Raw genomic sequence first — 11605 nt, forward strand, 5'->3', positions numbered from 1 at the left:
CATTTTTTCCGAAGGGTACAACATTTTCTAAGTAGCAAAAAATGTGAAAATGAGGATTATGTACTAAACGCCATCTCCAGATACTTTGTTCAAAAACCACTTGATTTTTATCGATCTCGCATTGAAAATTTCCATACTAATGGCGGAAAGTTGTTGGTAACGAGGCTGCTTACGTCATGGATTAAAAATGAAGAGAATTTATTTGTTTGAATTTAATGTAAAAATACATTACTATCCGGTCCCTTAAACGTAAAATATTTTCTCGTCTGATTATGGTTTCGATATCGTTCTGTACCGTGATAATGATGAACACACTGGACCTATCTGACAGCAAACCAAGAACATTCAAGTTAATAACGCCACTGTAATAGTATTTTTCGGCAACAAAACAAGAATTTAACATAAACAAAGAAATATTCGGCTAAGTAGTTCACAGAATGCCATATGCCACCACACGAAACCTATTTGTACGATCTGTAGACGTAACACAATGGCCATTGTATGTCACAGTCGGTGCTTTTGTGCAGTAGCCCTTTCCGGCACCTTACAAAATGTGTTTTTGGTTGACGCAGACAGCTGTAAGAGCAAGGCTCACGCGACATTTCGGCTCTCTTCCGCTTCGAGGAGCACGCAGCAAATCCTTTATAAGGGCCAGGGGGACATCAGTGCTCCATCAGTCGTCATGACAGCCTGCACCAAGTGTCTCCTGCTCCTCTGCATAGTTCTAGCGGTAAGTTCGACTACGCTTCGTTCTTTCATTCACATAGACAAGTGCAGCTGGCTCAGAACAACATCAACCAAAGTATGGCCATATGAGGTATCAAATGAAACGTGTGACTGGAAAGAAGATTTCTTGATTGGGAAGACAGAGTATGTCATCTTGGATGGAGAGTCGACGACAGATGTAAAAGTAACCTCAGACATACAAGAGGAAAGTTTATTGCGACGCTTGGTGTTCATATTACATCTTAATGACCAGGCAGACATATTAACATTAACCTCATATTTTTGGAGCTAATACAGTTGTAAGTAATGAAATATCAGTGGGATCGAAAAGTAATGTCGTACTTCTACATTAAATTCCAACACATATATTGTTAACAAGTTTTTTGTTTTTGATCAGTGGTCTACTCAACCTAAACAGCTGTAAGACTGGCAATGTCCTCAAAACGTTTAGAAAACTGTCCTTGTAATTGTTTCAGGGTCACAACGAATTCTTCAAACATCGCGTTTTCCTTAACTACAGTGAGTTTATTGAACTGAATTGTGTTCGGGAATTGGGCTGTGTTCGTCAGAATATCTCCCTTCTACAGCGCGATTTTCGTTTTAAATGCTTCCTCGTCAGATCAGAAAGTAGTTGTTTCTTATCTTGCAGTATCTTACTATGGGCAGAGTGCAGTCCACTTAAAACGCGAGGTCTGCAATCCATTCCAGATCTAATTTTCTTTCCTGATCTTATTTTCCCTTCATAAATTCAATAATAGCGAGTTTTAAATCCAAAAATTGTTCCAGGCATGCCCCTTGAGTAAATCAAGTATTTTGCAGTAACATACAAAGTATCCATACTCTTCGTTCAGCTCCCTTGAAAACTTGCAACTGAGAGTAGAATAACGCGTGCGACTTAAGAAACTTTACTATTCGTAACATTAATTTCTCCACGTGTTCCATAACTCCAAATTTAGCACAAAGTGCTTCTACATGTACATAACAATGAATCCTGTCTGTCTACCGTTCTAATTTTGTACTCTTTCACTGTCAATTAAATCTTTAATTCTTTCTGCGTGGTATTGTGATGTCGTTTCATAGCAAATGCGCAATACCCGCCGCTTATGCGACTACATGATGTACACCGAGAATTCTCATGCCTCTCTTCTGTCATTCCCATTCATTTTTAAACGCTTGTAACGATAGATCGCTACACTGCCTCGTCTTGTAAGAGCAGCCATTAGGCCTGTAAAGTCCTTCATACCATGGACAACTAGGGAAGGGTAAACAGTGCTGACACGACGACTGCAGGAAACTGGTATATTTTGTGATCTGTCAAAGGCATTTGACTGTGTAAATCACAATATCCTTTTAAGTACATTAGAATATTACGGTGTAACAGGAAATGCTGCAGAATAGTTCAGACCTTATATCTCTGGCAGAAGCAAAGGTTGTTATTGAGAAAGAGACATGGATTAAGCTATCAGACATCATCCAACTGGGAACTAATTACATGTGGGGTCCCTCAAGGTTCCATCTTAGGGCACTTGCTTTTTCTTGTGTATGTCAATGACCTTTCATCAGTAACATTACCAGATGCCAAGTTTGTTTTGTTTGCCAATAATACAAACATTGGAATAAATACCAAATCAAGTGTAGTGTTAGAATTATCGGCTAATAAAATATTTGTGGACATTAATCACTGGTGCCTAGTCAATTTTTTGTCACTAAACTTTAAAAAAAAACACAATTCAGGCAGTTCAGAACTTATAAGGGGTATCCCATGAGTATATGCCTAACATATGATGTCAAGCAGATAGAAGAAGTGGACAGCGTTAAATTCTTTGGATTACAGCTTGATAATAAACACAACTGGGAGGAGCACACCACAGATCTGCTGACACGTCTAAACAAATCTCTACTTGCAATGCGAATTCTGTCAGACATAGGGGATATTAAAATTAAAAAGCTGGCATACTAAGCTCACTTTCTCTCCATATTGTCATATGGGATTATTTTTCTGGGTAATTCATCAAGTCAAGCGAAAGTTTTCTGGGCACAAAAACGTGTGGTGTGAACTCACGAACATCCGGCAGAGGCCTGTTTACGGAACTGGGGATACTAACTACTGCTACCTAATATATTTATTCCTTAATGACATTTGTCATTAAGAATATATCACTTTTTCAAACCAACTGCTCACTTCATGGAATCAATACTAGAAATAAGAACAATCTTCCCAAGGATTGCAAATCACTTATATATATATATATATATATATATAGAGAGAGAGAGCGAGAGAGAGAGAGAGAGAGAGAGAGAGTACAATCTGACCTCTGCACCATTTCAGTACAGTAATGTGTTCATTGTAAATAAGTATTGTAGTAATTCTATTATATGTTTATTACCTTATAAATAAAAAACATGTTTTTAATTTTAAATTCAGTGCATTAAATCGATCTTAGTAAAGGAGTTTTGTAAAACGACCCTTTCATACAGTGTTCATTAAAAAAATTACGACCCTTCCACTTTGGACCTATGGAAGGTACATTAGCTTATTTATTTCAGTTGTAAGTATTTGTCATGTATTATTGTTTTTTCTGACATGTTCTACATCCTGGAGGGCCTCCTTACTGCGGATCAATTGGAATGAAAGTAAATCTAATCTAATCCAATCTTCTACCGAACTGAAGAGAGTTGTGTCGATCGAAAAATGCCTCACCGCAGTTAGGACTGGGCAGGCGATACTTGCCTTCGAACTGCTCGAGATTCCCCGATATGCCGCGGCGTTCGACACAATATCGAGTTTGTTCGAATAATCGTGCAAAATAGACTTAAGTGCAAAGTATACGTACAAATATACAAGCAAAGTATCCGAGTTCAAAGTATATATAAGAAACAAGCCACAAGAATAAGCTAAGGCATTGTTTTAAATTTCACAATTTTGTGAAATACTGGCGAGAACAGCAATAAATCCTACCATTCCACAAACTCCTAGTGTGTTTGAACAAATTTACGAATTCTCATGCCATACTGGTATGTATGGATATATTAGCATAAACATTTATGCTGATTTTTAGGTAAAGGTAACAGGCAAAGACGAAAATTTTGTTCTCCAAAAAAGTTGCTTGACTGACCACACACAGTATAATATTTTATTCGTTTATGAGAGGCGGTACTGATTTACCAGGTAAGCCGCAAATGAGCAGATCGATATCTGTTCACATGTTAGAGTAAGATATGAAAACGTTACCACATATAATGAGTTTGAAAACCAGACGGCAACATTAAGGATGAAACAACAAAGACAATTAATCAAGAGCTAAATACGAAACTAACAAAATACATCGTAACAAAATGATTGTAATTCATATTGCGAGAATGAATTACAGCGACAAGGCCCGTCTTGGAAATAGTGCAGTACGAGCAAAAGCTGGAGAACTGGACAGAATCATGATTGAAATCTTTTATTTATTTATTAGTTGCTGTTGTTACGCATGACCTGTACTCTAGAAGATATTTCAGTCCGTGTTTCAAAGTTATTTTTATTATTAAAATCCATAGTTCATTAAAAACGCTAAGACAGGTCGTTGTGATAGTACCAACGAAAGTGACTAGATCGCTGATCGATCAAAATATCGAACAGAACCCGAGATTTCACGGACTGTAACGAAAACTGCTCGAACAGTTCGAGCCGTGTTCAAACACAGGCCTAACCGCAATACTAAACAAAATGACGCGCTGTTCCGAGTACTTGCGAGAAGGACCGAACCAAGCCGAGACGCTGCACTCGTGAACTTGGACACATCGTGGCCGTCCCTGCTTTATAACAAAATGAGACCCAGAAATATATAGATATGTGCGCTCAGGTAGGTCCCGTGTTCCTTGACTTCCGTAAACTGTTCGATACATTTCCGCACTGTCTCCAAATGAACAAAACACGAGCTTACGCTATGTCAAGCTAAATGCGTGATAGGATCGAAGAGTTTCTAGCAAACAAAACACAGCATGTCACTCTCAACGGATAGAAGTCTGCAGACGTAAAAGTAACTTCTGGCGCGCAGCAAGGTAATGTTGTAGAACCATTACTTTTCACAATATACAGGTTGTTTCAGAAGTAATGGTCAATAATTCATACATGGAAAGTACAGACCAAAAGTAGGTAAAAAGCGCCAATAACCATGGAACTGCAGATCAACCGTTGCCGAGTTATCGCATTAATTCGCAATAGTAACCAACTGGAAACGCACCTGGATACCGTGGTATTTACCTTGTTATCTCAAGGTCTAGGAAAGACTTTTTTTTTTTTTTTTTTTTTTTTTTTTACGCATGCGCAACTACTTCCCTTTCCCCTTCCGTGCACTGTGCCGTACTGGCCTCACAATCAGTTACGAATGTGAAAGTAACATGGACGGAGGTGACACCAATAAAGAGTACGCCGAGATGCACTTCATGTGCGGCAAAGCGAATGGCAGTGCCCTTGAGACTGCACGAGTGTATGAAGAAGCTTATGGTCTCAGCAGGTGGCCCAATAGGCGTACATTTAGCCGGTTACATCAGCGCCTTAGAGGAAAAGAGAGAGCTCCGCACACCACGTACGAGAAGGTCGACCTGCCCAGATCCATAGGACAGGGCGTTACGCATTGCACATACACCAACACATCAACATCCGGGTACTTTAACAAGGACGCCCCAAGGGTGTGTGGCGGATTTTACATCGGCAAGTACTCAGTCCATATCATTTTCAGTGATTGCAAGCCCTCAACTATGCAAGACCTCCCCCCTAGAGAGAATTTCTGCGAATGGGTACAACAACAGTGTACCCTGAATCCCCCGTTTGTAACAGTATTCTGTTCAAGAATGAGGCTGGATTTACCCGTGACGCTATTTTCAACTACTATAACTGTCACATTTGGGCTGACGTCAATCCTAGTGCAACACGACATCAGCAGCGTTATTCATTTAAGGTCTGGACAGGACTGCTCGGAGACGGCGTAACTGCACCACACTTCCTGCGACAGAAACCGAATAGCAGTACATGCGATTTCTGCGGACTTCCAGATGTACGTGATGATGTCCCTCTGAACCAACGCCTCAACGTGTGGTTCATGTATGATGGTGCTCCAGCACATTTTCGTTTACGAGTGCGCCGGCTTCTAGCTTGGATTTATGACCAACGTTGGGTAGATAGTGGAGGGTCTGTGCCATGGTCTCCAAGGTCTCCGGATTTAAATCCCATAGATTTCTATGTGTGGAGTCATGTCAAGAGACTGGTTTACGCTACCGCGGTCAACTCTCTTGAGGAATTACGCTTGCAGATTGAAGCAGCCATCCAGCATTTACAGAGTTCCCCTGGACTGCTGAGAGGATTCACAACTCATTTCAGAGACGAGTTGCATTCAGACGCATGGACAACATTTCGAACACGTACTTTAACGTTTTCAGATGCCACTTGTTCCTAGACACTGATGAAGGGCAACAGAAAATGTGCTGTATCTCAATAACGATTGATTTGTGGACCCATGTTTATTGGAGCTTTTTAGCTACTTTTGGCCTGTTCTTTCCATGTGCGAATTATTGACCATCATTTCTGAAGCAACCTGTATGTGAATGACCTAGCAGATAACGCCGAAAGTTCCCTGAGGCTTTTCGCAGGTTATACTGTTGTATACAGAGAAGTTGCAACGCTAGAAAATTGTAGTGAAATACAGGAAGACCTACAGAGGATCAATACTTGGTGCAGGGATTCGCAAATTGACCCTCAGCGTAAACAAATGTAACGTATTGCGTATATGCAGACGGAGAGACCCAGTATTGTGCGATACACAACTGCAGAACAATCACTGGAAGCTGTTACCTCCGTAAAATATCTAAGAGTATGCGTACGGAGCAATTTGAAGAGGAACGACCACATAAAACTAGTCGCAGGGAAAGCATATGGTAGACCGAGATTCATTCGAAGAATGTCAGGCAATGTAATCCACCCTCAAACGAGGCACTTACAAAACCCTCGGTCAACCAATAACTGGATATTGCTCGTAAGTCTGGGAACCGCACACAGAAATAGGAAATAGAACAGCACGTTTCGTTACAGGTTCATTTACAAAGCGCGAAAGCGTCTGGGAGATGCTTAGTCAACTCCAGTAGCACACGCTCCAAGAGAGGCATTCTGCACCAGGTTATAGTCTACTGTTAAAATTCCGATAGTGTACGTTACTAGAAGAGCCAACCGATATCTGGCTTCCTCCTACGTATATCTCGCTAAAAGGCCGTTAATTTAAAATCAGAGAGATTGGAAACCATATGAAGGCTTATCAGCCATCGTTCTTCCCGCGAACCATACTCAATTGGAACAGCAGAACGGGGAAGTGGCATGTATACAGATTACCTTCCGCCCCCCCCCCCCCCTCCCCCCTGCACACAACGTTTTCAGTTATTCGTTCATCTTTCCCTACAGTTTTTAGCCTCTATATATCCTGATATCCTATGTCTAATCATTCTGTCGCTTCTTCTTGGTAATGATTTCCGGTTGTTCCACTCTTCAACGAGTCTGCAGAGAACCTCCCCATTTCTTATCTTATCAGTCCTACTAATTTTCAACATATTTCTGAAGCACCACATCTCAAACGCTTCAGTTCTGTTCTTTTCTGGTTTTCCCACAGTCCATAATCCACTTCCATACAATTCCGTGCTCCAGACATATACCCTCAGGAACTTCCTCCTGTAATTAAGACCGTTTTTTCTCTAGCCGACTTCTTTTGGCCAGAAATGCCTCCTCTGTCTGTGCTCTTTTGCTTTTTATATCTTCCTTGTAACGTCTGTCATAAATTATTTCGCTTCAAAGGTAGAAGAATTTCTTCACTTCACCTGCTTCGCGCTCCCCAGTTTTGATATTAAGTTTATCCAAAATCTCATTTTTACTACCCCAATATTAAATTTATCTCAAATCTCATTTTTACTACCCCTCTTCATTTTCGTCTCTCTTTGGTTTATCTCAATCTGTGAGGGTTGCCCAGAAAGTAATGCACCGCATTTTTTCTTCGACAATTCTTTATTGAACATAATGAGAATTGCACATACGAAAGAATGGTGCTTTATCTACACATCCTATTTTTCCATGTAATCCTCCAGCACGAAACGAGGGCGTGTATGCCCTCTCGCTACCAATCCTTGTCCTGGTGGTGGAGCCAGTGCTTCACTGTGTGAATCACCTCCTCATCGTCCTCAAAATGTTTTCCCAGAATGGCATCCTTTAATGGTCCAAACAAGAGGAAGTCCGAGGGGGGTAGGCCAGGGCTGTAGGGTGGATGGAGTAACACTGTCCAACCCTATTTTTCGATGTGTTCAGCAGACCTCAGACTTGTGTGGGGCCGAGCGTTATCATGTTGCAGGAAAACATCTCCTGGATTGCTGTGGCGTCGAAGTCGCTGGAAGCGCATCTTGAGTTTCGTTAATGTGTTGACATATGCTTCTGAATTAATGGTACGGCCTTTTGGCATCACATCAATGAGAATCACCCCTTCAAAGTCCCAGATGCTTAGTATTTTTTTCTGCTGTCGAGAGTGGGAATGGCGCCATTCCATCGACTGTCGTTTTGTTTCTACAGTCGCATGTTCGAATCCTGCCTCGGGCATGGATGTCTGTGATGTCCTTAGGTTAGTTAGGTTTAAGTCTAGGGGACTGATGACCTCAGATGTTGTCCCATAGTACTCAGAGCCATCTGAACCATCTGTCGTTTTGTTTCGGGCTCAAAATAGTGAACCTAGGTTTCATCACCTGTCACGAATCAGGACAAGAAAGCCTCTCCCTCAGCATCAAAACCATGCAACAAATCAAGACAAATGTTTTTTCTGTGCGATTTGTGATCCACCGCGAGATACCGCTGGACCCATCTTGCACACACTTTTGAATATCCAAGAGTGCGGATAATTGCATCAACACTTTGTTTGCTGATCGACATATACAGTGCCAACTGCCGAGCAGTAATGTGTCTGTCCTCGCGCATGACAGAATCAGCTAGCTGCAACATGTCGGGTATGACAGCCATGGATGGTCTCCCTGACCGCTGAAAATCATGGAACTCCTCCTTTTTAATGACCTCACACTCCGTGCCCAGCGACTAACTGTACTTCTGACGACAACAGGTGCTCCATAGACTATGCAAAACCGTTTGTGAATATTCCCCATATTTTCTTTCTCTGCAGCGATGAATTCAATGACGGCACATTGCTTGTGACATACATCACATGCAGACATCATTTTGAAACTGTCCTGCAGCTGCGCTATCTGTCGGAAGTGACGGAAACTTGGCACGCTCACTCAAGGGACTCCAAATAATACATACGTAACGTTTCGCATTTGTAGCATTGTTGTCGGCTGAGAAAAAAATGCGGTGCACTACTTGGGCAACCCTCGTATACATTGTGCTCAGAAGATTGTTCATTCCACACAACAAGCCCTGTAACTTTTCCTCACTTTCACGGAGGATGCCAATATCATTAGTGAACCCTATCATTGATATCGTTTCATCTTGGAGCTTAATCCCTTTTCTCAACCCTTGTTTTATTTCGAGTATTTATTTTGAGTACTGCTCGAGCGTTTTCGATCCCTATCAGGTCGGATTGAGGTAGGACATACAAGCAATTCAGAGGCGGGCTGCTAAATTTGTTACTGGTAGGTTTGATCATCACGCGAGTGTTACGGAAATGCTTCAGGAACTCGGGTGGGAGTCTCTGGAGGAAAGGAGGCGTTCTTTTCGTGAATCGCTACTGAGGAAATTTAGAGAACCAGCATTTGAGGCTGACTGCAGTACATTTTTACTGTCGCCAACTTACATTTCGCGGAAAGACCATAAAGATAAGTTAAGAGAGATAGGGCTCGTACAGAGGCATATAGGCAGTCATTTTTCCCTCGTCCTGTTTGGGAGTGGAGCAGGGCGAGAAGATGCTAGTTGTGGTACGAGGTACCCTCCGCCACGCACCGTATGGTGGATTGCGGAGTATGTATGTAGATGTAGATGTAGATCATTGTCTCTCGGACTGTATAGATTGAACGGTAGGGGCGAAAGAGTACACATCTGTCTAAACCCTTTCAAACTGATGCTTCGTTCTTGGTCTTCCATCATTATTTTATCCTTTCGTTTCTTGTACATAGTGAGTATTACTTGTCATTTCCTTTGACTTACACCTATTGTCCTGAAAACCTCAAACATCTTGTAGCATTTCACTGTCGAACGCTTTTTCTAGGTAGACATATGATCGTGTTTTGACTTTTCTCAAGACGTGGTGATTGAAAAATGAGCGCTGGTTTCAATAGCTACTTGTCGTCCTTGTGTGCAGGCTGTGGCCGCCATGCCGCAGCAGTCTGCTGACGTGCCACCACCAGCGGTCCCTGGCGGGGATGTCGCCAGCAACCAGGAGCCGGTGCAGCCAGTAGCGGGCGACGAGGCATCTGGGGACCAGGCGCTACAAGACCGCTGGGGAATATCCGTGCACTTCCATAGCGGCTGAGCGAATTGCTGGCAGCACCAAGAAACACAGTGCTCTACCTTATTTTAAAGTTTTCAGTTTATTCCACACTTCAGACTTTTAACACTATTCCTGTTTCTATATCAAGAGCGACCTTTCCTTTTTTTTCAAATCTATAAAAGAACATTACAAAAAATAAATAAATTTTAGTACTCAAAAAGCACTACTGACTTCGTTTGTTTACTGAACGTTTTGCCTGTTTAGCTGTCATCGCATATCCCTAAGCATTCACTGATTGGAATGTAAACGTTACAACATCCAGCACCAGTCTGACATTTTTCAGTATTTATGGGGATGGTCATCACATAAAGGGTATTAAATGATTAAACGTTCATCCTATTTGAAAACGGTATCCTTCATGATCAGTGTAAGGTGTGACACTTATTGGCACGAATACATTCATGCTGTGCCTGAAGCTGATGCTGTGTCAATACACGACGATCGCTGGCTGGAGACTGGTAATGAATCTGCACGTGTTCCCATTGTATCCCAGACATGTTCTACGGGTAATAAATCAGGGGACTGGGCAGGCCAGTCGATGATCCCTACATTCCTCAAAATGTTTGTGCTGTGAGCTGCTATATGGGGTCTTGGTATCGAGTCCAGTGAATGTTCTAGACACTGAAAGTCATAGATATGGAGAGAGGTCCATTCGGTCAGCCAACGTGGTGCAGGCTGACCAAATGATTTCAGAAATTATCTGTCGAACTTGGTTCGGATATATGAACAAATTAAGGCAAAACTTTAACAGCAATACACTTTACTGCTCGTCTGAGCAAAATGGATAATGATATACTATTCCTGTCTGTACTAATTGTAGAGTTCCCTTGGAGGGTGGAACACAGCTGTGTACAAAATGTGAGCAGAGCCAGGGCAAACACTCTAAATCCAGACCACAGGCCTGATCTATACGAAATCCCTCCATGGCGACTGTTAAGGCATTCAATCACAGCCCGAACGGTTGACCGAACCGCTCGCCAACAATAGCTGTGATTTCCCCAACCGTTTGTGGACACTGCCAAGCGCGTGGCAGACGCTGCTTACCAGTACTGACGGAGTGTGGGCCGGCAGGTAGCAGTCGAGGTAAGGAGGGAGGGACTTGCCAGTGGGAATGACTCACCCGAAACAGAGCCGGCAACGAGCCCTTCGCTCAACCATAGACGAGTAGGTCGGGCCTGATCGGCTCGGCGAGCGTGTCGGTAGACCGGTCAACTTGTGTACGGGTGCCTTCACTCTCTGACTGACCTAGCGAGCGCCCCTGCCTCCATATTTACACTACTGGCCATTAAAACTGCTACACCACGAAGATGACGTGCTACAGCGCGAAATTTAACCGACAGGAAGAAGATGCTGTGATATGCAAAGGATTAACT

At 42.4% G+C, this 11605-nt stretch overlaps 1 long non-coding RNA gene across 1 annotated transcript; it reads left to right on the forward strand.

Annotated features, from left to right (window-relative positions):
- The first annotated feature begins 589 nt into the window (after positions 1-589).
- LOC124545970 lies at positions 590-10395 on the forward strand. The gene is made up of 2 exons (XR_006967643.1): positions 590-730; positions 10044-10395. It is a non-coding gene; the product is annotated as an uncharacterized LOC124545970 (long non-coding RNA).
- The last annotated feature ends 1210 nt before the right edge of the window (positions 10396-11605 follow it).

The sequence above is a fragment of the Schistocerca americana genome, chromosome 8, assembly GCF_021461395.2.
Source record: "Schistocerca americana isolate TAMUIC-IGC-003095 chromosome 8, iqSchAmer2.1, whole genome shotgun sequence".
Taxonomy (NCBI): Eukaryota; Metazoa; Arthropoda; class Insecta; order Orthoptera; family Acrididae; genus Schistocerca; species Schistocerca americana.